Source organism: Chiloscyllium plagiosum, unplaced genomic scaffold (assembly GCF_037043375.1).
Source record: "Chiloscyllium plagiosum isolate Xiang-an unplaced genomic scaffold, Cpla_swu_hap1 HiC_scaffold_2, whole genome shotgun sequence".
Taxonomy (NCBI): Eukaryota; Metazoa; Chordata; class Chondrichthyes; order Orectolobiformes; family Hemiscylliidae; genus Chiloscyllium; species Chiloscyllium plagiosum.
Window position 1 is genome coordinate 50,384,757 of NW_028270140.1, and position 25,649 is coordinate 50,410,405.

The window sequence follows — 25,649 nt, forward strand, 5'->3', positions numbered from 1 at the left end:
ATATCAACAGCATTATCCTCATCGAATCTGCATGTTATCTCTTCAAGAAATTCTAGTACTTTTGTTAGATGTGATTTCCTCTTTAGAAATCCATGTTGATTCCTTTGAATCAACCCAACGTTTTTCCACATGACCTTTCATTCTTTCCCCAATAATTGTTTCGCAAAGCTTCCCTATTACCAAAGTCAAACTGACTGGTTTGAAATTGCTGTGTTTATCCTTTCAACCTTTCTTGAATTTTGCTGCAATTTTTGTTTAATTCTTGAGTATTCTGGCACCTCTCCAGAGTTCAGGGAAGTCTGAAAGATTATGGCCAGTGTCCCTCCAATTTCTCATCTGGTCTTGGTCTTGGTGCCTCGTCAACTTTATATAACAACAGTCAATCCAAAGACTTCTAAAAGTTTCCCTCTTTGTCACCTATGTTATTTGACAGCATGAACCTTGAGTACAGCATCACAAAAGTCATTTTGTCACAGCTTTTTGTCTTGCACTCAACTTGACATAGTACAGTAAACACCAACTTAAAAAAAAAAGCAAACTTTGTATTCCATATAAGATAGTGCTGATTGCTTGGCAAGTGAATCCTTACTGGTAGAGTTTTACCATGGAAAATGCTCCAGATAGATGATGGCATTTATTATTCATCCATGGTTTGTGGGGTTTGCTGAATATTACCTATTCATAGTTTCCCTTGAGAAAATGGTGCTGAGATACCTTCTTAAAACTTCTGCAGTTCACTCACTGCATCTTGAGGAAAGGAATTCCAGGATTTTGATTCAGTGACGGTGAAGAAATGGTAATATATTTTCAAGTCAGGATGCTGTATAGCTTGGAGGAGAACTTGCACTTCATGGAGTTCCCATGTATCTGTTGAACTTGTCCTTCTAGGTGGAAGTGGCTATGAATTTGGAAGATACTGTCTCAAGCAGCCTTGGACAGTCAGCAGCCAACCTTTATTTTTAAACAAACCAGTTTGACTCTGATTGGTCATGACACGTTTCTAAAAAATGAACCTAGGAATGACTGTCACCAGTTCTGTTCAGTTGGAACAGAAATAATGTGTGTACTTGTTTAATCTGTTTCTAAAGAAATAAGATTCCCTGTATGTTTAAGTTCCAATTCCAGCTACTTGCAAATATGTCACATTATGTGGCCAACTGACAACTGTAAAATGGATATTGGTGTCATTCTTAGCACATACAAGATTATTTAGCAGATGCTTTTTAGTTGCAGAATCACATATAACATTACGCACTGTGTTTGCAGTTTTGCAAGTACAAGCTGGTTGTGTAAGATCAATTCCTTGCTTGTTGAGAATAGCCAAAGAGAGATATTGTTTGACAGGATGCACAAACAAATGACCTAAACGCTAGCATCATGCTGGTACAGAAATTGATGTATTACATTCATCATTTCTGTACTTAACAGGTCAGTTAACAGCCTTTGTTAGGTTAATTTCTGAGGGCATTCACTGAAAAAGGCCCTGGTAGTTAACTGTCAGACATCATCTAACTGGTGCATTCACTACTACACTGCCTCGAATAATGGGGAGTCCATATGCTAACCAATTCGTTCTCTTAGAAGAAAAATGTTGTTTTCCCTTTGCACTGATATTTGCTGAAACTTTTTTTCATGAGAAAAGGCACTTTTCTCAACAAACTTTTTTTTAAGCAATATATAGCCATTAGAATAAAATTTTATTGCCGGCCAACACAGAATAGGAGAATAAATACTAAAATATATCTATAAAATAAAAGTGCCCTCAGATATATTTACAAAAAATAAATGAAAATGTAGTATTGGTAGCTGAGGAAGGGCATCTTTTGACCACAAAAGTTATCGCAACTTATTTTTACTGCAAAATAGATAGCATCCCTTTAGGCTCCAACATTACATTTGCCGAAAAGTTTCTGCCCAAATTGTGAAATAGCATTAGAAAGAAGTTATTAAAAAAAAAATGAAATCACAAGATGTAACTCAGATTAAAGTCAATGCTGAAATGGAAGTCAATTTTCTGAGGAGCATTACTGCATAAATGCAAATCCTCAGCTCATGAGTTTATTACAATTGAAATGAGAAATCTTCTTTGGCTTTATATTGCTCACTGCCAATTTTCTGGGACACACAGCATTGAAATATTTTAAAGAAAATTAATTTTCCAGCTGTTATGGTTAGGGAATAAAAGGTTATGATAATGGGAAATAACAGATGACCAAATTTTAACTTATATCATTTGATCACTGTACCTTTCATGGACTAAAATTGGTTCCAAAAAGGAAGGGTGATGGATTTTAAATGGCAACACTTGTCTCCTGACTGGCTTCATCAAGCCCATGAGGAATAAACAAGAAACTGTCCAAACTGAGGTGAACCTTGGCTTCAAACTGCCTGTGGGCATGCAACCATACTAAGTTTCCACGAACTGTGATCAGCATTGGCACACCAATCGCAGTATAGACATCTAGTTCTGAACGTCACTAGTTTCACATAAGAACTTCTAAGGCCTGCACAGCAGAAAGAAAATTATACAGAACACTGATTAAGAGTAACATTTTATGTAAAGACATCAAAACCAGGCAACTGAGCCACCTTCACAAAATTTGCATCTGCAGACTTTCATGATAATTTCAATTCTGGGAGATAAAAGGCTCCCCTGCCAGTTCATCAGCTTGAAAAGGCAATGAATTCAGATTCAGGAATTTACAGTGAACTATACTTCAACAGCAGTTTTTGAGCAACAGAGATGAGAAGAGGAAAAATTATTTTGTAATAACAAGAGCTGGAACTCTTTCTCTTCCTGCCTGTTTCTCGCATTGTCATGCAATACAACACATAGTTGAAAGTAAAATTTGTCAAATAACCATTCAACAAAAATTCAAAAGTTATGCAGATTCTGCTACTTAGTAAGAATGCAAGTCAACAACTGAACAATTGTGACCTCAGATTAAGAAGCTAACACTCTAAACATTCCAAGTACTATATAACTTGTTTAGATTTTAATTTTCCTGCCTGTACTAAATACATATCCTTGAAAACTTACTACCTGTATTTGTGTGCATGATGTCACGATTTCTTTTTCCCCCTCGAGGTTAGTAGGTAATAAAAGTCCTCTTTTTTTCATTCAAAAAATCTCAGTAATTGGCTCCTTTGTTTGTGAATGAGTTGCATTTTAACTGAGGTGTGATGACTGCATATAAATACAAAGCAACCAAGAGGTTGGTACAAAAGAGTAGCTAATTCTTCCTCTTCACCAGTTTATACCATGGTTCCAACAGCTGAGAAACAATTTGCATTTTAATAGGGTAAAACACCCCAAAACACTTTAGAGAAGCAGTAATAAAATTTGAAGCTGAATTCCATAAGGAGATATTCGATCAGTCAGCTGAAGATTGGTATGAGGAGCATCTTAAAAGGAGGAGAGAACATTAGATGAGCATGGATCTTGAGGGAAAATTGAGCATTCAAACAGTTTCAGAATGACAATGCCTTTTTGGACCAATGCATTTCCACTGATACATGTGCCATTTGCAGAATAATGATTATGAACTAAGAGAGTTCAAAAAGTCCAATATTAACCATTTGTAATGCACATAAATATGCCCTTGTAATGAGATTTATCTCGTCTGAATAATTGGGCTTATTGTTGGTAGAGACCATATGCTGGAATAAATAAAAACACGCGGTTTTAGTTTAAGCAACAATAAAATTGATCCATCATTGTGCTCTCCCGTTACTTTTCAACCCGTGTTGCTGCTTTAGATTTCTGCTTGTTAACCTACCCATTTATTGGATCCAAAATTTCCATTGAGCAACATTAACACAATTAAATCATTCCTGTGAATTATTCCCAGTAAATACCTGATCTCAGTGCTTCACAAAGAAGTACCATCTCAAGGTAAACTAGAAATAATATACACACTGCCAATAACAGTCTCTTACGTTATACCGGAGAGATCTAGACGATTTATCCAGGATATTGTAATGAGTATCCATGTGCAAAACGTAAATGGTGCTTCTCTGATTTAAAAACAAAGCAATCCATTGTGGTGCAATGTATTCATCACCTCCCACTTAAAACTAATTCTTCTTGAATTTGAAAATGCTTTCTGAAAATGAGAAGGCAGCAAGTCACAGCAATGGCCAAACTGGATGCTGTGGTGAAGTGATATACAATAATTGTGGTACCACTTGAAGCAAACAGAGAAGATTACGGTGTAGTGACAATGTCACTGCACCAGTACTCCAGAGGTCCCAGCGTTGTGGATTCAAATCTTTGGTAAAATCTAACCAGTGGAAATTAATGCAATTAATTAAATCTAGAATGAAAAAGCTACTCACAGAAATGATGCTGTGAAACTACCAACAATACTTATTCTGCCACATCTTGTTCCCTAATGCCCTTTAGGGAAGGGAATCTGTCATCTTACCTGGTCTGACCTAATGTGAGTTGAAACTTTATTGCTGGAACAGCACAGCAGGTCAGGCAGCATCCAGGGAACAGGAGATCTGTGCCCGAAACGTCGAATCTCCTGTTCCCTGGATGCTGCCTGACCTGCTGTGCTGTTCCAGCAATAAAGTTTCAACTTTGATCTCCAGCATCTGCAGACCTCACTTTCTCCTAATGTGAGTACAAACTAGACTCTTACCTGACCACTGAGAAAAGAATAATAGAAGTACAATGGCATTTTGACATTTTAGTAACTAAGCCTCGAAGAACACTGGTCAGTGTGAGGCTCTTGACAAATCTTAGAAAAGCTCTACAGTGCAATATTCTACAGTATTCCTCCAGCTGCATATTCACTACAATTCCATTCCTTGATAAAAAGTAAACTGTGCCACCTTCACTGGTCAATTGTTTTTGTGCTGATTATCTTTCAGAAGGTTTTCATGAAATATTATGTGAATGAGACTCATTCAAGCATACAAGCATCAATTAAAACAGCAAAAATGTACGAGACTTACAATCAGCTTCACATAAAATAATCTTTTGATATTTGTTACTAATTCAGGGGAACTCCACTCCAAATGGCCATGTTGTGCTGGGGAACAGGGTTTTGCTTTCAGAACCTCAAAGAAAATTGCCAGGAACCACAGCTTTTTCACAAAAAGAGCTGTGCTATTAAAATGATAAGTGATTTGGTAGTTTAAAATGCCCACTAGGCAGCATGCAATGCAGTATTCATCATATCTATTGGATCTTCTTAATACTGGAGCTCCTACTGGTTTTGAAATATAACAAAAAAACATACATTTTCACAAGATAATACATCTTTTTTTTCTATTTTCCAGTCTCTCGCTTTCGATATTGAAGCAGCCACAAATGTTTGCCCCCAACAGATAAAAAGCTAATTTACTTTATTATGCTATGTTTTTGCACTGAAATAAGTACTTCATACATTTATCATCATAGAAGGATATCCAGTTTTGAAAATCGATCATTTGGTACCCTTTCAATGCACCATATGTGGCTTTATGAGCTGCAAAAATAAAATTGCGATACACGTTCAATAATTACAGAGTGACATAAAACACGAAAACAAAAGGGTAAATTCTCTCACCTTTCCAAAAACAAAACTGGAATTCACACAATGGTGAACTCGGACTGCTTATGACACACATTTAAATCTTTGTTCAGATTTTTAAAAAGTAATTTTTAATGCAGCAAGACCATTTCACATTCAGAGGGCATTCATCGTTCATTCCAAAACATGCAATCTGATTTTCCAGTTGGTATTTTGAAACTCAGGTTCAGAAAACAGCATTCCAAAACAGGTACTGTGCTGATCAATAGCTTGTTTATAGTGGAGGGAAAATAAAAAGCAGCTGAACTGATTTAATGGGTACTTTGGTTTTCCAGAAAATCAGACAGCTGAAGTGAAAATCAAGAGCAGAGTTTCGATTTTTAAGAGTAGACTCAAAAAGGTAATTGCTGAATTATTTATGATTATTTTCTCTCATTCACTCAGCTGGTCTTCGCCCTTCAGTAGCTGAACTGAAATGGAGGATTTCAGTAACTGGGGAACTGTAAACTTTTATTTCCGAGTCTGGTGTGTCATTCAGTGCACAGTACTGCCAGCCCAGTAATACCGGTCATTGCTAGTAACCAGAACAAACAATCACAAATAGTATTATGGAAAGATTCCTTTTTTTCTAAATCAATCTCAACAGATGTGTGATGACATGCCTCTTGGCTGGTTGTATCACCTCCATAGTAGATGGGACTTGTACCCAGGCATTCTGGCCCAGAGGTAAGGACACTGCCATTGTGCCACAAGAGCCGTGAGCATCAAGTATGTTACAGAAATTAGCCCCAGTAAATTCTAATTATTTATATTTTGTCAGGAGCATTTAGAATTTATTACAGAATGAGTCATTTATAATCAACAATCATGCATAGGTGCAGTTCATGATGCATGCAAAGTGCACACTTTTACTCCAGGGATTAAATATCACCTGTTTTTTGCTTCAACCCCACAAATAAGCAAAGAGTATATTCATAGTCAACAAAAACATATACAGGAAATATTACGCCAGTAGGCAAATTTGTAAAGGAAGGACATGCAAACAGAGACACATGACTGGATAAACTGCAGTGACAACCAGTCTGAATGGTTCCATTAAACAATGCAACTCCAACTATCACCATTCAAGTTTCATTGGACACAAGCTGTAAATATTTGCAAGCAAATGAAGATTTTTAATGCACTTAAGAAATACATGATACAAATAAATTCCTTCCTAGCAATAGCTGCCAACCAAACCAAGTTGGAGTGCAACATATTTGACTGACATTCCCGAATATGAATGAATTTACATAATTAGATAATCACAAATTAGTGGATTCTTGCCCCGAGTTATTAATGTTACAACTTCAAATCAGAAAATCCTGTGGTCCCACTGACCACCCCCTCCAGCTCATAACACTCACCCTTTGGGGAAAAATGCTCCAAGCAACCTGTGTCCATGTTATCAGAAAGCAAAATCACAAAGGCATTCCTGTCAACGAGCATTTGTGCAGAATTATGAACTGCTTTCTTGTTCTTTTGAACTTATTAAGGTGAGCACTTTTGACGAAAGTACAGGCAATTCAAATCTAACTTTCAAATCATTTCTCAAAGTTATCATGTGCTTGTTTTTCCTTCATCATCATTGTTCTCGCTGTTTACACCTTCACACACTTGATCAGTCACCACCCCTAAAAATAAGAGGAGAAAGTGAGGACTGCAGATGCTGAAGATCAGAGCTGAAAATGTGTTGCTGGAAAAGCGCAGCAGGTCAGGCAGCATCCAAGGAACAGGAGAATTGACGTTTCGGGCATAAGCCCTTCCTCATTCCTGTTCCTTGGATGCTGCCTGACCTGCTGCGCTTTTCCAGCAACACATTTTCACCACCAAAAATAAGGCCTTAGAAACTCTTGAGGAACAAACAATGCCTATTGCTCCACCACATCCATGTACCATCCCTCTCCAGAAAAATATCCATTTGTTTTCTTTTTTGAAACCATCCCCCTTTTGGATGGAGCCCAGTCACTCCAATCTTTCAGCGTAAGATAGTCCCGCCATTCCGGGAATTGACCTCGTGAACCTATGCTGCACTCCCTCAATAGCCAGAATGTCTTTCCTCAAATTTGGAGACCAAAACTTGCTAAGTATGATTACAGTGTGTTAATGGTACACCTTAGAGAGCACCTGAAGCCGTGTGTTCTTCCCCAGTGCTGTTCATGACTTGGTGCAGGCTCGAAGGGCAGAATGGCCTACTCCTGCACCTATTGTCTATCGTCTGTTGCCCGTGCGGTCTAAACATTATAAAACGCGCAGCGACCATACAGCATTAAGCCTCCAGAATCCGGGTGTTCGGTTCAACTCAGCACGCAACAAAAGAGTTTGTTTGTCACTCTGAAGCATCGCATTACCAAGGTTTAGCATGGCCATCCAATACCAGGACAACACAAAAAGTAACAGACTGCCCTGTTAGAAAACCATAACGCTGCTTTTAAAATAACATGATAATGAGGAGATTTCTATCTTTGGCCCAGCTTAAATACCTAGAATTAAGAGAAGAGGGGCTGCCTATAAATAAGAACAAAGTGGATTGAAGGCAGACAGGCAACAAAATCCAGGGGACCAGATTATCACTAACAAATGAAGAAAGATTTCCTTTAATGGGAAGAGCAAAGTAATTTAAATGTTATTACACACAACTGCCACAGATTAATATGTAATTTCAGACTGCTAACATAAATGGATTGAAATTCAGAATGGGAAATGTAACTATTACAGGCTATTATCAGACTGTTTATCAAGGTGACGACTGCTAACATTTTGATTGTTGGAGCCTTTCTAAGAAATTACTTCACTTCAGGAGAAGACCAGGTTGATAAATGACCCGGTTTTGGCAGGTAGCTCCAATTCTAGTGCAGATGTACCAATCTCTCTGGGCACTGCATATGCCAAGTGTATATATCATCCTGAAACATGAATTATAACACTTCTCACTGCATACTAAGGAAGAATGAGATGATTGACTGGATGCATCTAAAGAAAACATTCAATTGTAAGAAATCCTGAATGTAGCATTCCAAATAGTACTAGCCAGCATCCAAATTATATTTTACAGTATTTTGTCCACAACATTACTGTAATAAATTATTTTCAGATGTAATACAAAATAAATTTATCTGGGCTCAAAAGCATGGAATAGGCAGCAGATTTGGACTGAAGGAGGAAACTTAAAGTGTGTGACTAAATCCTGATAATTTTGAGAATAGAATCCTAATTTGAACCTTCGAGGAGTGTAAAGTGTGATGGGAAGACACAAATCAAGAAGAATCCACCTTTTACAAATGCTTTCTGAGGAATTGGTGATTCCAATGCAAGAGTGGAGCTAACACCTTTCAAAGCCAGTCGACATTAAGCAACAGGGATACCAACCCATGATATTACATAATAACAGCTCGAATAAATTATGCAGGGTTGGTACAGATGGATTATCGCTGAAAATGTGTTGCTGGAAAAGCACAGGTCAGGCAGCATCCAAGGAACAGGAGAATCGACGTTTCGGGCATAAGCCCTTCTTCAGGAATGAGGAAAGTGTGCCCAGCAGGCTAAGATAAAAGGTAGGGAGGAGGGACTTGCGGGAGGGGCGTTGGAAATGCGATAGGTGGAGGGAGGTCAAGGTGAGGGTGATAGGCCAGAGTGGGGTGGGGGCGGAGAGGTCAGGAAGAAGATTGCAGGTTAGGAAGGCGTTGTTGAGTTCAAGGGATTTGACTGAGACAAGGTGGGGGGAGGGGAAATAAGGAAACTGAAGAAATCTGAGTTCATCCCTTGTGGTTGGAGGGTTCCTAGGCGGAAGATGAGGAGTTCTTTCTCCATCGCCAGACATCCGCTGCACCCGATGTGGCCTCCTCTATATTGGGGAGACAGGCCGCCTACTTGCGGAACGGTTCAGAGAACACCTCTGGGACACCCGGACCAACCAACCCAACCACCCCGTGGCTCAACACTTCAACTCCCCCTCCCACTCCACCAAGGACATGCAAGTCCTTGGACTCCTCCAACGCCAGACCATAGCAACACGACGGTAATATTATACTCTGCACAGATGGATTATCACATTCTACATTACCGCATATAGCATAACACAGAGACAATAACATCATTATTGTCAAATAAAAGGTTACTTCATTGTAACATCATTGTACTACAGTACTAACAATGAGCTTTCATTTTTCTATTCTTCAGTTTGCACTGTTCACTTTATTTTTTAATTCATTGTTTCTCAATTAGCTCAAGTTTTATGGGCATCAATTGAATCTATTTATAAAAGTGAAATCAAAACATATCACTATTTGGCTAAGATATTTGCTCAAGTGTGCAACATAGTGAGATATTTTATTCCCATATTTGGATCCCAGATCTAGAAATTAGAATTATCTTGTTCCTGCATTAAACTTTAATTTCTATGCAAACTGTATTTATGTCTTGGATCAAGAAGGTAATGTGGAGAATGCAAAAGGGCATGATCATTCACTCTGTGATTATATCCAGTTAGTAGATGAGACATGCATGCTACAAGATACATTTAATGGTTGGTTAGTTGCCTTCAAGAAAAGGAGGTAAGGGAATGAGGAAAGTAAAAGTCTCTTGCCACTGAACCACTACCTGATGATCATTAGACAGGGACAGGATTAGATGCAACTATAACTCAACCACAGTCAAATAACATGAACAATGGAGACCTAAATGAGGGTAATTGGCACTCATGGACTGAACTGTTGGGAAGATTCAACCCCTATAAATGAAGGCAAGAAAACTGGGACAGACAGCAAGCAAAATCAATAATGTCCCAGAAATTCATAGGTTTCTTTGCTTTAAGAATCAATTCCTGGTGCAAATGAAGGTAAATGTATAATCCTACTGCACAAAGATTTTTCTTGTGGCCTTACTCCATGGACTGATATGACATGTAAAACATTCAGGGTACTGGTGATTATTAATTATGTTTGACAGTTTTAACAGAATGTTTTTACTCCACAATCCTTTTTTCAATTTTACCACTGAGATGCTCAAGCATTGCAAAATACATTATGGTTAAGAGCTAAATGATTGATTTCCAGCTCTCCACAGCATGAGGCTTAATTCAAAGGTGGCCATGCTTGCCAATGAGCATCATCTTCAGTGGGTTGACACCAGAATGATCATCATCTTAATAATGTCTTACATCCTATGCTAGATAACATTGGAACATTGTCATTTTCATCCTGATCATTTGGTTGCTGTAGTCATTTCTCATGAGCAAAGCAGAGAGGATTTTGAAAGTTGGAACAGCAAGACAAAAAGCAGTTCCAACGATGGATCTGAAGCCTGATTTGATGTCAATTGTCTCTGTTCTTTTGAGGCATGACGTGGTAGGTATGCATTGTTTTATACAGCCACATATTTTTATTTAAAGCACACTCTTACAGACATTGGTTTGAGCATATTCAAACAAAGGCACTGTTTCTTTTGACTGAATTTCAGTTGGACTATAATCAAAGGATATAAAATTTGAAAAATGGCAATTATTTTAAACAGATGGTGATGTAAGAGGTTTGGAATCAAAGTTTTGGCTTTATTCGACAGTTCAATCATTTACATTAACTTTATAGAATGAACCTTGGCTAAGACAGGATTTATTCAGGGATAACTCTACTAGTTATTGAACAAAAAGCAAAGCCATGGGATCGTTCATATCCAGACAAGTGAGCAAATGGGGCCTTGGTTCTTAACATCCCATCTGAAAGATTGTATCAATAACAATGCAGCTCTGGGATGTCAACCTCAGTTTATGTGCACAAGTACCGGAAAGTCACTAAAATGCAGAATCTTGAGACTTTGAAGCAAAGAGGCTAGCAAATGAGCTGTGGTTGACACTCTCAACTCATGAATATATTTTGACAGGGCAATAGAAGATGTTTAGAATTTACACTTAGAATTTTAAAGGGAGATGAAGGCCTAGTGGTATTATCGCTGGACTGTTAATTCAGAGACCCAGGCAATGTTCTGGGGACCAAGGTCTGAATGCTGTGAGGCAAAATTTCAACTCATCGAAAAAAATCTAATGATGGTCATGAATCCATTGTCAATTGTCAGGAAAAACCCACGTAGTTCACCAATATCCTTTAAGAAAGGAAATCTGCTATCCTTACTTGGTCTGGACTACGTGTGACTCCAGACCCACAGTGATGACGTTGACTCTGAACTGCTCTCTGGGCAATTAGGAATGACAATAAATGCTGGCCTAGCCAGCAATGCCCTCATGTCATAAATGAATAAAAAACAAACCCTTGGCTATAGATAAGTGCAGCATGCCAGTACCTCCATTACTGAACATTATCCAGCAACTCCTGTTCCAAAGTACAGATGTAGTATGCATGAAGAAAGGACAGGACCATGTACAGCTGTGAAATCTGCCACCATTCATTATCTTTACAGTTGTACATATGCCATTAAAATAATTGATTTCAAAGTCAGATGAAACAGTAAAGACGAGAATCAAAAAGCTGCTTCATTTGAATGAAGAAACTACTAAATTACTCTTTCACAGTAAGTGAATGGACTCCTTTTCTACATCAACAGTTTGGTGTATAAGCTCACAGTTAGAAAGGATGGCTATCAATTTTCTGCTGGGCAATTGTCTGGAATTGAAAATTCCAATGTGTTATTAATTTTAATGGCTAGCCAAAGGATACCCTAGAAACCGCTCCATAAATTTTCAGATCATGGAGAAATCAGTTAAGTAGGCTACGAGGGCACATGGAGGATGCAGCTTCTGAAACAATATATTACTCATGTAAAGAGTTAGTAGTATTCCCAGGTCAGTCTCAGCCACTTTTTCTCCTCCCCTATTCCCTCTTTCATGCAATTCGTCATTTTCAATCTGTTTAAGTAAATGAAGAGTCCTTACATTTTGATGCTTTTAAGCACACATTCTGCCAGTCTTGATTCAGGTTCAGGTCTGATAGTGTTTTATTTCTTCTGGAATAAAACATTTCCAAAATATTTTATGATGGCAAGTCTTTGAGAAAAGTAAGTTGTTCCCAAAGCAAACCCGTGAGATCAAGTTACATGTAATTTTCTCCATAAAATCAATTAGAACTGCAATACAAAGATGAAAATAAAGATATCAACTGTAGATAGCATGATATGGTCAGTATTTAGTCTTGTTTAACATCAATGTCAAACAGGTTGTGAAGCCTTACATCCAGCACATATAATTATTTTCTGAAATAGCACCAGCACAGTGCTGTACTTGTTATAAATTAACTGCTATATAGATATTTTTCTCATTATCCTATTTAGAGATGTTATTACATGCCTCTGGTGTCAGTAGGACTTGAACCTTGGCCTCTTGCTCCAGAGGTAGGGACACTACCATTGTGCCCCAAGAGGCTTTAATAGTCAAGGTATGCACATTATTTAGCTAAATACCATTAACAATTGGATGACCTGTCACAGCACCATCTACAGGACCAACAGTTACTTACAATGAGCTCCTTGAAATATGAGCTCATGTGGAATAGTGAAAGGAGTTTAGGGGGCAAAAAGATTGAAGTGAGAGGAAAGACAGGTAAGAGTAAGTGGAGGAGACAGCAAGAGGAATCAAGGCAGTGTGGGATCAGAGGAGATGGGGGAAGAAAGAGGCATACAGAAGCCAAAAAAGCTGCAGCTAATGGGGTAGAGGAGAGAGGAGTGGGGAGAAACAGGACGGCCAAGAAAGGTAATTAATCATGGACATGGAAGGATGGGAGGGAGAGACAGTGGAGAAGAGAGATGAAAGATGGAAGGAGTGAAAAAAAAGCTGAACGGAATACAAAAAGGACCAAGCAGGATGCAAGAGAAGGAACGTGAAAAGATTACAACACACAGAGGGATAAGGGGAAGCAGATGCTGAGTGCTGGTGGGTGGATGAGTAACAGTGGACCAGGGACAACTTCTTGTTCCGTAGAAGGTTATGTGTGTGTGTGAGAGAGAAGAGAGAAAACCTGCAAGGGCAGTTACCAATCTAGTGTAGAGAAGGGCTGTTTAGAGGGGTGTGGGTATGAGAGGAAGTATGAGACTACATGTGGATGTGATAATCAATCAGAATGAGGATCGCTAGACAGTGCAGGTACAACTTTGTGAAGCAAAGCTAACCAGGTGGAGGGGACACGAAGATCCTAAAGTTTGAGTATAATGTCAGGAAAAGAATATTAGAAAAACCTCTCTCTCTAATTTACTCACTATTTCCAACATGGCTGCTGAGTGAAACATTGAATGCTCCACACTGACATTAGATGGTCAACTTTTTATTTGGTTGTCTTTCAATATCTATGTTAATGTGCTTGTGGTGCAGTAGTAACCTCCCTCCCTCTGGACCAAAAGGCTTAAGCTCAAGCCCATCTGGTGTATAGCAACAGTGATTCAAAAAAATCTCAATATCTGCATTGTTTTTGTAGTGATCTTTAGATGAAAATTAAAATTGGAAACTCTAAACAGAGCCAATTACATCAACTACATATGTAATAAGTACTGTGGTCAATATTTAATACTTCTTTATGAGTTTTTTTGCTGAAGTATTATCTCATGGAACTTACAGCACATTCTGAGATGGAATATTGAACCTTCTTGGGAAATTTTAATACAAAAAGAGATAATTAGACATATTACCTATTTCTAAAGTATGCTTAAGTCATTCACAAAACTGAATACTATTGGTACATTTTTTTCCCCACTTTAATCCCTTAAAGTCAATAACAGAAAGTTGACACCGTAGCCCAAATTAGGGGAGGGGTGGGCACTAGCTTCGTGCAAGTCAAAATAATGCAAACGGCATGAGTTCAATTCCCATTCAAGCCAAGGTAGACTGGGATCCTGTCACCTTTTCCTACCCCTTTGAAAGTAAAGGACAATGGCAAACTACATTGACCAAAACAAAACCATTAAGATGAAGCATCAATAGATGATAAGTCTAAAAACTTGTCGTCAGCAGATCACTGGTGAAAAACCTCCTGGCTCAAGAAACCTGACTGTGCCAGCTTTAGGGTACTTCTTCTCATCGGGCCAAAAATCACTAATTCAACATATCTTTTCCACTTGTGATCACTCATTAACTGGCTGCATAGAAATGTTCACAGTAATTTATATTTCCCTTAAACATTCCACATGAGTAGCACATGTCCGCAGTCTGCATGCTCAAAGGCATGGCTGAAAGCAGAAACACTTTGAGAATTTGAGAAAAAAATGCCAAATTCTGGAACACAATTTACCTGCAATCAATGTCTGTGGAAACATTTGTCATTCTACACTCCCAAAGACTTCAAGCCTGTTCAAAGATGTCAGATGATAGAGGCAACTTGTTTTCCTCAATTGTTGAAAACATACACTTGCAAATAAAAACTGTGTGAAAAAGTAGGTTTTAAGAATAACCTGCAATCACAGATTAAATATGTGTCATTCCATGACAAGTGATAAACATTCAGCTCAACATCAAGATGAAGCAACATCACAAACAGACATACCTGTACAATGGAAAAGTCAAGATAAAGGATCCATGTTCAAAAGGCAACATGCTTTTCATTTTAAATAACTTAATGCATGATGCTATAAAGGACTGTTGCAATTTGCAGAAGATAGATTCAAATCACAGCAACAATAATTCAAATCTATGACTCCTTTAATAACTCTCCCATATAAAAGTCAAATTCCTAACAGTCATACAAGAGTTATTGCTGACTGCAATGAGTGCTACAGTGATTTTCTTTCTCCAGCTATGAGATATGGGCATCCCTGGCTCAGCCAGCATTTATTCTCCTTGGAAGTGGCAGAAAGCTGTCTTCTTGGACCACTGCAATCCTCATAGTGCACTTAGGGGAGAAAGTGAGGTCTGCAGATGCTGGAGATCAAAGTTGAAACTTTATTGCTGGAACAGCACAGCAGGTCAGGCAGCATCCAGGGAACAGGAGATTCGACGTTTCGGGCACAGGCCCATCTCATTCCTGAAGAAGGGCCTGTGCCCGAAACGTCGAATCTCCTGTTCCCTGGATGCTGCCTGACCTGCTGTGCTGTTCCAGCAATAAAGTTTCATAGTGCACTTACACACACAGTGATGTTAATACCCAAGACCCAGGACTTTGGCATTAAAGAAGCTTCAATATATTGCCAAGTCAGAATAATTTGGGACTCAGAGAGAAACTTGATGATGATGGTGTTCCTGTGGGCCTTTTGCTTCTTTCTTTCTATGTGGTACAGGTTGTGGGTTTTGAAGGTGCTGATCAAGGAGGTTTGGTAAGATGCTGTCATGCATCTTGTAGGTGGTCCAAACAGCATCCAAAATTTGTTCACATTGGCAGCAGTATCAATCAAGCATCTGCCTTGTGTGCTGAGCTTGTGTGTTTTGAAGCTGTACTCTTCCAGGCAAATACAGAGTACTCCATCACACTCAATTGAGCCTTGTCCCTAAATGGTAGATAGGACTGGGGAGTTTCGAGGTCAGTTACATGCCACAGAATCCCCAGTGTCTGATCTCCCCATGTGCTGATAACACAAGAATTAAAGCAGTTCACCACCATCTTCTTGAGGATACTTCATGATGGAACAAATGCCAGTCCAGCCAGTGATGCTCACATCTTGTAAAAGGTTTGAAAAAGTTGTGATTGGTCCAGTTCAATCTCTGGTCAACCCAGGAGGTTGACAATGAGGATTCAGCAGTGGAAACATCACTGAATGTCAAAAGGAGATGGATCTCTCTGTTTGGAAATGGTCATGCCTGGAAATGTGGGGTGTGAATGTAAGTTGTCACTCATCAGCCCAAGACTGAAAGTCATATCCAGTCTTGTAGCATTAAGAGATGAGCTTCTTCAATATCTGAGGAGCTGTGAATGGTGCTGAACATTAGTCAGTGAATTATCCCATTTATTGACCTTAGGACAAAGGAAGCTCGATGAAGCAGTTGAAGACGGTTGTAACAAAACCATTATACTTTGGAGGTTCTAACAGCCTCAATGTCTTTCTTCATTCTAGGTGTGATTCCAGCCACTGCACTTTTCCCCTGATTCCGCTCAATTTTTCAAAAACACCAGATGCCAGAATTTGTGAAATACTGTAACAGCAGTCACTTTCACCTCTAGAATTCAAATCTTTCGTCCATGTTTGGATGAAGGCTGCAATGAGACGAGCAACAAAGTGGTTCCAAGTGGAACCCAAACTGAGCATCAGCATGCAGTTTATCACAGATTAAGTGCTACTTGTGAGTGTTGTCAATGGCAACTGGCATCACTTGGATGATGATTCAGAATAGAATCTCAAACTGCTTTGATCAACTCAGTACAGCATTCACCTTTGAATGCTCCATTTTACATTAGTATATAGTTGAAGTCATTAGACATTCAGCAGCGCTTGTTACTTTCCATGTCATAGTACCATGACAGTTTACATTAAAGTCATGTCTATTTATTGACTGTTCAGAGTGGATATGCATTCAGTTGTGTGTCATTGTCCACTTACTAACCTCGCTAACTGTCATACACACAAATTTTGATAAAGTAGATCTGTGTGCAAAGTTTTAAGACTTAAAAAGCAAGATTTCAGTAAACTCAAGATCTGTTTTTTTAAAAGCAATGATTATTCATAACTTCTCAAAGCCATGCACAAATATCTACCTTGCTGCTTCAAACTAGTAATAAGAAAATAATATGTTGTTCAAATCATGCTAACATTAATGAATCAATTGCTCAAAATGTTACGCAATATTAAAAGTTAAAAACTATGTTGTGCAATACAGTGTCCACACAAAAAATGCACCAGACAAAACCTGCAACTATATACACAATATTCAATCAATTATGACAGGAATGTACATTTCCCCAGTGATTATAAAAGGTTCTCATTTAATTTGTCTTGTTAAATCTGAAACAGTAAGCTATCACAGCTGTTGGACCAGTCTAAGACTTGGCTTGTTCCCAACTGTATAGACTAAGTGAGTTTTAAGACCAATTATTTGTCTATGTTAAAACTGGTTGGCCTTTTCCAGGGTGGCACTATAAGTGATGCAGTGGTCTTGGTGCCAAACATCATGAGAACTGAAAACTCAAACAAGGCTTTCTTAACAGGTCTATTTGGCAGACAGCATGGATATAAATGGCAGTAGAGCTCTTTGATAATCATTACACAAATCTTCACCAAAGGAGAGAGAAGTGATTGGATAACACTACTTCAAAAATTAGTCATTATTCACAGACAGAAACCATGAAGGTCACAATTTTGTTCTGGATTTGCATTAAATTCAAACTGTCATATAAAATTATATTAATGCACCATATGGCATCTGTATAAATAAAGTGTAGGCGTTAGTAATTCAAGCTCAATTCTAGTCACTTGTTCATGGCTCTGACTAGAAATGTATGACGTGTAGAGGTGTGGCAAATGAGGTTGCATGATGCCCATTATGGCTGAGTATTCTACTAACAACATGGGCACAATAACAGTTACTCAATCAATCGATCAGTTACATCTACCATCTAAGAGACCACAGAACGGTCACTAACGCAAATACATAAGAACATCGGAATTAGGAGCTAGAGTAGGCAATTCAGCCCTTCACTATCAATTCTGCAACTGAGCCTGATATCCAATTAGTAGTGCTAAGAGTCTCTGGGCACGAAACTGCATGTCGATTTCCCACAGCAAAACAATGCATCAGCCATGACACCACCTTGTTGAGTCAAGCTGGCAATATATCAGAAAATCAAGAGGATAGATGACAGATAATGAGGGTGATTTGGCCAAATTAAGACAATGCAAAAGCCCATTGCAGGTCATCCAAAGGTCCAATAACTATTACCATCCAAAGAACATTTTTGGACACCATGGTGTGATGCCCTCAGCTGCACACTAATACTCCTCAGCTCATTACACAGCTCTTAAAGACAATTCTTTGTTCTTTCGCCACTTGCCAATGCTACAAGTAGCCATGAGGATCCAAAGACAATCTTCAGGATCACAATATTCAAGCTGTGCGCACACTGGGTCCCAACCCCGGCAGCATTTGAAAATCTGGTTGCACATTCCTTTACAAATGAAGACGACACATTGGAGAGGGACATAATACATTACACTTTAAAAGAAGTCAAGGAAAGAGTCTGTTAATACAATTTCATTGGATGTAACCTGCTAGAGTCCCAGATATTACCCAGACCTCCTGAGGAAAATGGCCCTTTCGACAAAATTACTCTCGGCAGTAATTCATCTTTCCCTTGTTTAATAAAAAAAACCTTAAATTATTTGGCATGATTCACGCTCTCAGGATGTCCCAAAGCAATTAGCTAATTAATTACATTTATGTGGTCACTGTTTAAATAGGCAAGTGTGACAGTCAGTTTTCACACTATCAGCGTGTTAAATGAAATCATCTGTTTTCTGACAATGTTAGTTGAAGGGAAAAATATTGACCAAGCCACTAAAAGAAGCCAGAAGATTCTGGATCTATAATGAGACATGGAGATCACTCAAAATTTATAGGTCTTTTCAGCAAGGATGCAATGACATGATATTGTTCTGTATTGCAGCCTCATGGCAAGATGAAACCATATTAACATGTCTTTTTAAACAAAAGACATGTTTTTCTTACCTCAGCAGACTCTGAAAAAAAAATCCTCAGCAGCAAGATACTGAGAATTACAGAGTACCAATGATGTCTGTCAAATGTTGACAACAACAAACTCGAGACTATAATATAAATAAAATCACTGAATAAACATTCAGTCTAACACTTCAGTCAGAAAATTGTTGGAAATACTGTTATGGTTTATATTCAAGTAAATCATACACTTAAGTATCTTTTAATCCAGTCATTATGAAGACCCTTAAACTATTTAAAAATCAGATTACGAGTGGATGGTCCATTTAAGACTTGCCATATTGTTAAGCAAGTGAAGGTGGTGTTACATGCACAGTATTGCAAAGTGCTGCTGAACTGGTACAAAATCATCTTACAAGAAATTTAGAGCCAAAGATTTCTTTCAAAATAAAGACACTGAAGATGAAGCAGACACATTATCACATCATTTAGCATCTTTGTTTGAAAGCTGAAACAAATTTTATTGGGACAGTGGCGCCCTTTAAAACAAAGCTAGTTTATTGGGTAGAGTTGGAAATCATCTCTGTTGAAACAATTCCATTGATGCCAAGTTATGCTGATCCTCACCTTTGACAAATTAATACATGCCAGCACTTCCACTGCATCCAGAATTAGAGGTGTGGGTAAATGATACCCTGAAGTGACAATCAAGACTTGCGTTTATATGGAGCTCTTCACAACTATGAGAAGTCTCAAAGTGCTTTACAACCAATAAAATATTTATCAAGCACAGGTCTTATAAAGTAGGAAATGCAGCGGTCAATATGCACACATCAATCTCACACATACAGTAATTGATAATGACCAGATAATCTATTCTTCTCTGGTGTTCCCTGCAGGATAATTATTGGCCACAACCATCAGAGAAACAGTTCTTGTTCTTCGTTGAAATGGTACCAATGATATGTTTTACATTACTTGAGTAAGCAAGTGAAAATTATATCAAAAAGGCAGTTTATCTGGCTGTGCAGTACTCCCTCAGTATCACAGTGAGGCGGCAACTTTGTTTTTTTTTTGTACTCAAGCTCCAGACTGGACCTTGAATCCAAAATCTTGAGGCAAGAGAACTCACCAGGCTGATGGTAGTTATAAATTATTCATTTTGAATCAGAAAAGTGTCCTTTTTTCAATGAAATGACAGCAATATAGCTTGGCTCAACCACAGGACCACTGAAGCATACCAAATTCTTATAAGGTTTAACAGGGTAGATGTAGGGGTGATATTTCCCTTGGCTAAGGGATTCAAGAGAAGGTTTCCTGAAGAAGGGCTTATGCCCGAAACATCGATTCTCCTGTTCCTTGGATGCTGCCTGACCTGCTGCGCTTTTCCAGCAACACATTTTCAGCTCTGATCTCCAGCATCTGCAGCTCTCACTTTCTCCTCTAAGGGGTTCAAGAGGATGAGGACTCTGTAATCACAGAATAAGGGATTGGCAATTCAGGATCAAGGTAAGGAGCAATTTCTTCACTTAGGATGGTGAAATTTTGCAATTCTCTACTCCAGAAGAGTTGAATGGTGTAGCAGGTTTAAGGGATTGAATGGCATGTTGTTTTAATTTATGTTCATTAGCACCATGCAACAAACAAAAGACAGACTAATGTGGATACAGCAGGCGATCTTTTTCAAGTTTTTTATTCAATTACCACATATACTCGAATAATAGTCGATCTCATGTAAAGTCGACCTCCTATTTTTAACCAGATAATCTGGAATCTTCCATATAGCTCATATAAAAGTTGACTCTAGTTCTTCACAGATAATAGATCAACATTTATGAGTCAGTGTACCGGCTGTCACGTCCTGCTCCAGCTTTCCAGTCTGCCAGTTGTTCCACTCTGCTCCCAGTCTTCAGTCTACTGCCTTTTGTGTTCCGCTCCATGTTTTCAGAATTACCATATACCTTTTTGTCTTTCTATTCATTTAGTGATCAATTGGGCTTCTGCTAATGATACGGTATGAATACTGGCAGGTATGTATTTCAGCCCCTCTAAAGTAGTATCCATGCAATAGTCGACCCCATAAATTTAACTATAAAATGTTGTCAAAAAAAATTGACTATTCCTCAAGTATATATGGTAACTTATAGTCATAGAGTCATAGAGATGTACGGCACAGAAACAGACCATTCAGTCCAACCCATCGATGCGGACCAGATATCCCAACCCAATCTAATCCCAACAGCCAGCACCCGGCCTATATCACTCCAAACCCTTCCTATTGATATACCTATCCAAGTGCCTTTTAAATGTTGCAATTATAGTAGGCTCCACCACTTTCTCTGGCAGTCATAGAGTGATAAGAGATGTATGGCATGGAAACAGACCCTTCAGTCCAACCCATCCATGCCAACCAGATATCCAAACCCAATCTAGTCCCAACTGCCAGCACCCGGCCATATCCCTCGAAACCCTTCATATTCATATACCCATCCAAATGCCTTTTAAATGTTGCAATTGTACTAGGCTAGTACCACCCTCTGCGTGAAAAGGTTACCCCTTATGTCTCTTTTATATATTTTCCCTCTCACCCTAAACCTATGCCCTCTAGTTCTGGACTCCCCTACCCCAGGGAAAAGACTTTGTCTATTTATCCTATCCATGCCCATCATGATTTTGTAAACCACTATAAGATCAGCCCTCAGCCTCCGATGCTCTAGGGAAAACAACCCCAGCCTGTTCAGCTTCTCCTTATAGCTCAAATCCTTCAACCCTGGTAAAACCCTTGTAAATCTTTTCTGAACCCTTTCAATTTTACAACATCTTTCCTATAAAAAGGAGATCAGAATTGCACGCCATATTCCAACAGTGGCCTAACCAACATCCTGTACATCTGCAACATGACCTCCCAACTCCAGTACTCAACAGGACTTTAGTAAGGCATTTGACAATGCTCATTGTAGGCTGGTTAGCAAGGTTAGATCATATAGAATACAGGGAGAACTAGCCATTTGGATACAGGACTTGCTCGAAGGTAGAAGACTGGGAGTGGTGGTGGAGGATTGCTTTTTAGACTGGAGGTCTATGACCAGTGGAATGCCACAAGGATCAGTGCTGGGTCCACTGCTTTTCACCATTTATACAAATGATTTGGATGTGAACATGAGAGACATATGGGGAGTAAGTTTGCAGATGACACCAAAATTGGAGGTGTAGTGGACAGCGAAGGTTACCTCAGAGTACAATTGGATCTTGATCAGATGGGCCAGTAAGCTGAGGAGTGGCAGGTGGAGTTTAATTTAGATTAATGGGAGGTGCTGCATTTTGGAAAGGCAGATGAGGGCAGGACTTATATACTTAATGGTAAGTTCCTGGGGACTGTTGATAAACAAAGAAACCTTGGAGCACAGGTTAATCGTTCCTTGAAAGCGGAGTCACATGTAAACAGGGTAGTGAAGAAGGCATTTGGTATGCTTGCCTTTATTGGTCAGTTAACTGAGGAAAGGATGGGATCTCATGTTGCGGCTGTACAGGTCATTGGTTAGGACTCTTTTAGAATACTGCATGCAATTCTGATCTCCCTGGCACAGGAGGGGTGTTCAGAAAAGATTTATAAGGATGCTGACAGTTTTGGGGGATTTGAGCTAATAGTGAGAGGCTGAGTAGACTTGGGCTGTTTCCCTGGAATGTCAGAGGCTGCAAGGTTTATAAAATCATGAAGGGCTTGGATAGGGTAAATAGCCATGGTCTTTTTCCCCAGCGTGTAGGATTCAAAAACTAGAGGCTTAAGGTGAGGGGGGGGAAGATTTAAAAGCAACCTAAGTGGCAACATTTTCACGCAGATGTTGATGTGTGTAGGGAATAAGCTGCTAGAGGAAGTGGTGAAAGCTGGTATAATTACAACATTCAAAAGACATCTGGATAGAAATATGAATAGGAAGGACTTAGAGGGATATGGAACAAGTGCTGGCAAATGGGACTAGATAAGTATACAATATCTGGTCAGCATGGCCATGGTGGACCAGAGGGTCTGTTTTTGTGCTGTACGTCGCTATGACTCTATTTAATTTGGTGGTGGGCAGTTATTATGTGCCGTTTTCTCTCTGCCAGCATAAGAGACTTAGTAAGGAGGTATACAGATAAACAGCACAACCACATATATGTGGAGGTGAAGTAAAATCTCAACTGCCAGTGAAGTTTAATTCCATAAAATAATTATATTAACTTCAGCAAAAGTTTCTTTATCTTTGGAGTCTGATACCTTGCTTTGCTTTCCCTTGGAGTGGTAGACAGCTAATATGTTCAGAATGTTCCGCATAATGTTTTGACAGGGGTCATGTTACATTCTGTGAAGCATTTAATAACTTACCAGACAGATTGTTACTGTTTCATGTCCACATTCTTACATACCAGCTGGTTATACAGACAGCATTACCTTGACCTTTAACCCCTAACTAGAGGCGGCCTTGGCAACTTGACAAAAGCACACAGGACCAAAGCAAGGTTCTCACACTAAAGTTAACTATCCTTTCAAAAGGACAGGGTTGGCATAAAACAAACACATCAACCAAACTGCATCTCAAATCTACAAATGCAAGTTTCTAAGCTCTTGATCTTCAGCTGAAGATCAAGATTTTCATGCAGACTGTGGTAGCAAGATTGACTTGCCTTGTGCTCCCTCTGTTCTGATGATTTATTTGCAGCATCTGCATGTAGCAATGCTCAGCTGTTCTGGAGTGCCTCCCCTTCCAAGGACAGAGTCAGTGACTCACCATCATTCACACAGACACTTAATTGAGCTTCACTGCCCAACTCAGAGCTCTTGAGAGGCTTTGTGAAGCTTGAAGGTTCCCTCTTCAGTCTGAGTGCCCATCTAATGTGTAAAACTCAAACTGATCAATAGAGATTTAGTGGACTGAATTACGGCACAATTCCTTACTGACAATTGCCCCTCCGCCATTAAAGGATCCAGAATTCTTTGCAGGTTTGTTTCTCAACCAGATTCATCTGCTTTAGATGACTTCTCTACAATAAACTTGAACCTCTATTTTTCCTTCAAGGGACCAATCATCACAATTCAGAAGAGTTTACAAATTTTCCCAGATGTATTTTGTATTTCGCTATTGCTATAAAGTCCAAATAAATCAATGAATCATTTTGTTTGAAGAATACTTATTTCACAGTTGTACTGCTTTGGCTGATAGGTGCCAAATAGACCAGACTTCTGCAGCCAAGCTTCAAATGCAGGGATGACCCAGGTAGCCCATTTAGAGGCACGTTTCTTCTCACACAGCCAGACTCTGATTTTACAGTTGATTCAGAGAGCTTTATTAATGCCTCATCTCTTAGTTCAATTGGCTGCTTAGTAAATATCAAACAATGCACTGAAGAATCCCCAGTCTATTCCGATACAGTCCTTGAAAGTCAACCCCTCATATGTTACAGCATTTATTAAATTTCCCAGCCAATATTTGCTCTGCTCCATAAAACCAGCACAACTGAATGTTACCAAGCTAATTTCCCATCATCATGTCGATACTGACCAGCATCTAATTGCATAAGACATTCAAATATGTTGAAATGATTAACGTATAGTTAAAATTATAAATAACAATTATTGCTAATTTTAGTCATGCAGTTTAATTTGCATTTGCCAACTCCAAATCCGCCACCCACTTTGTACCATTTCTCCAACTTGCTAGCTCAAATAAGTGATCTCTACAAACCAAATTGCTACAAATCCCACATGACATGGACACAGGACAGAATTTATTCTTTTGTTCTGACCATTTATACCCTGCTTGGGCTGCCTTCTGAGCATGATTACAAAATTGAGGTCTCTACTAGGGCCAGCATTCTTTATTTTCTATTTTTTAAATAAAACAAGACAGTATTTGTATGGAAATGACTTTTGAGGGCAACCATTAATGGTCAAATGAGAATGTATCAACTCATTACATCTTCAAAAAGTTATTTTTTCATCATCCTCCCCCTAACAACCCATGAAAAAAACCACACATGCCAACAAAGTGAAGTGAACTTCAATGCCTCTGGACACATGCATCTCCCAAAAGATTGTTCTCTCCCATGTTTTCAGGTGTATAATCAATAAAAGGCTGAATTTTGCAGGATTCAAAAATCAAGATATTTCAGTAGCTATCAGGCACTGCTGTATTTCTCCCACTATGCAGTGCAGCATTAAAATACTGACAGCTTCAAAAAAACTATCAAGAAAATAGGGAGGAAAAGGTAATCACTAAGAAACTTCATGTGAAAATGCAAGACTTGGCAAGGTGCAGACAGATCAACTTTCAGTACTAGTTTGAATGTTATCATTCAGCTGTTCTGTTGAGGGGCTGGCTGAGCTGGAGAGCTGGGAGAAAGGCTGAGAAATCTTCAAATCTGTTGTGGTAACACCCAAAAGCATTTTTTTAAATCACTGCCCTGCTACACCACAAACACCTCCTCTGTTCTTGTCACACCAATAACTGACTTTCATGTAAGCAGCAGCTCCTTGTGCCAAATGGCTCTCCAAGATCTGGTGGAAGGAGATGTTCACC

The 25,649-nt window shown here is 38.9% G+C and overlaps 1 protein-coding gene across 24 annotated transcripts in view; it reads right to left on the reverse strand.

Annotated features, from left to right (window-relative positions):
• Window positions 1-25,649, reverse strand: part of LOC122562121 (receptor-type tyrosine-protein phosphatase delta) — a 2,484,958-nt gene that overhangs the window by 481,635 nt on the left and 1,977,674 nt on the right. The window lies entirely within an intron of this gene.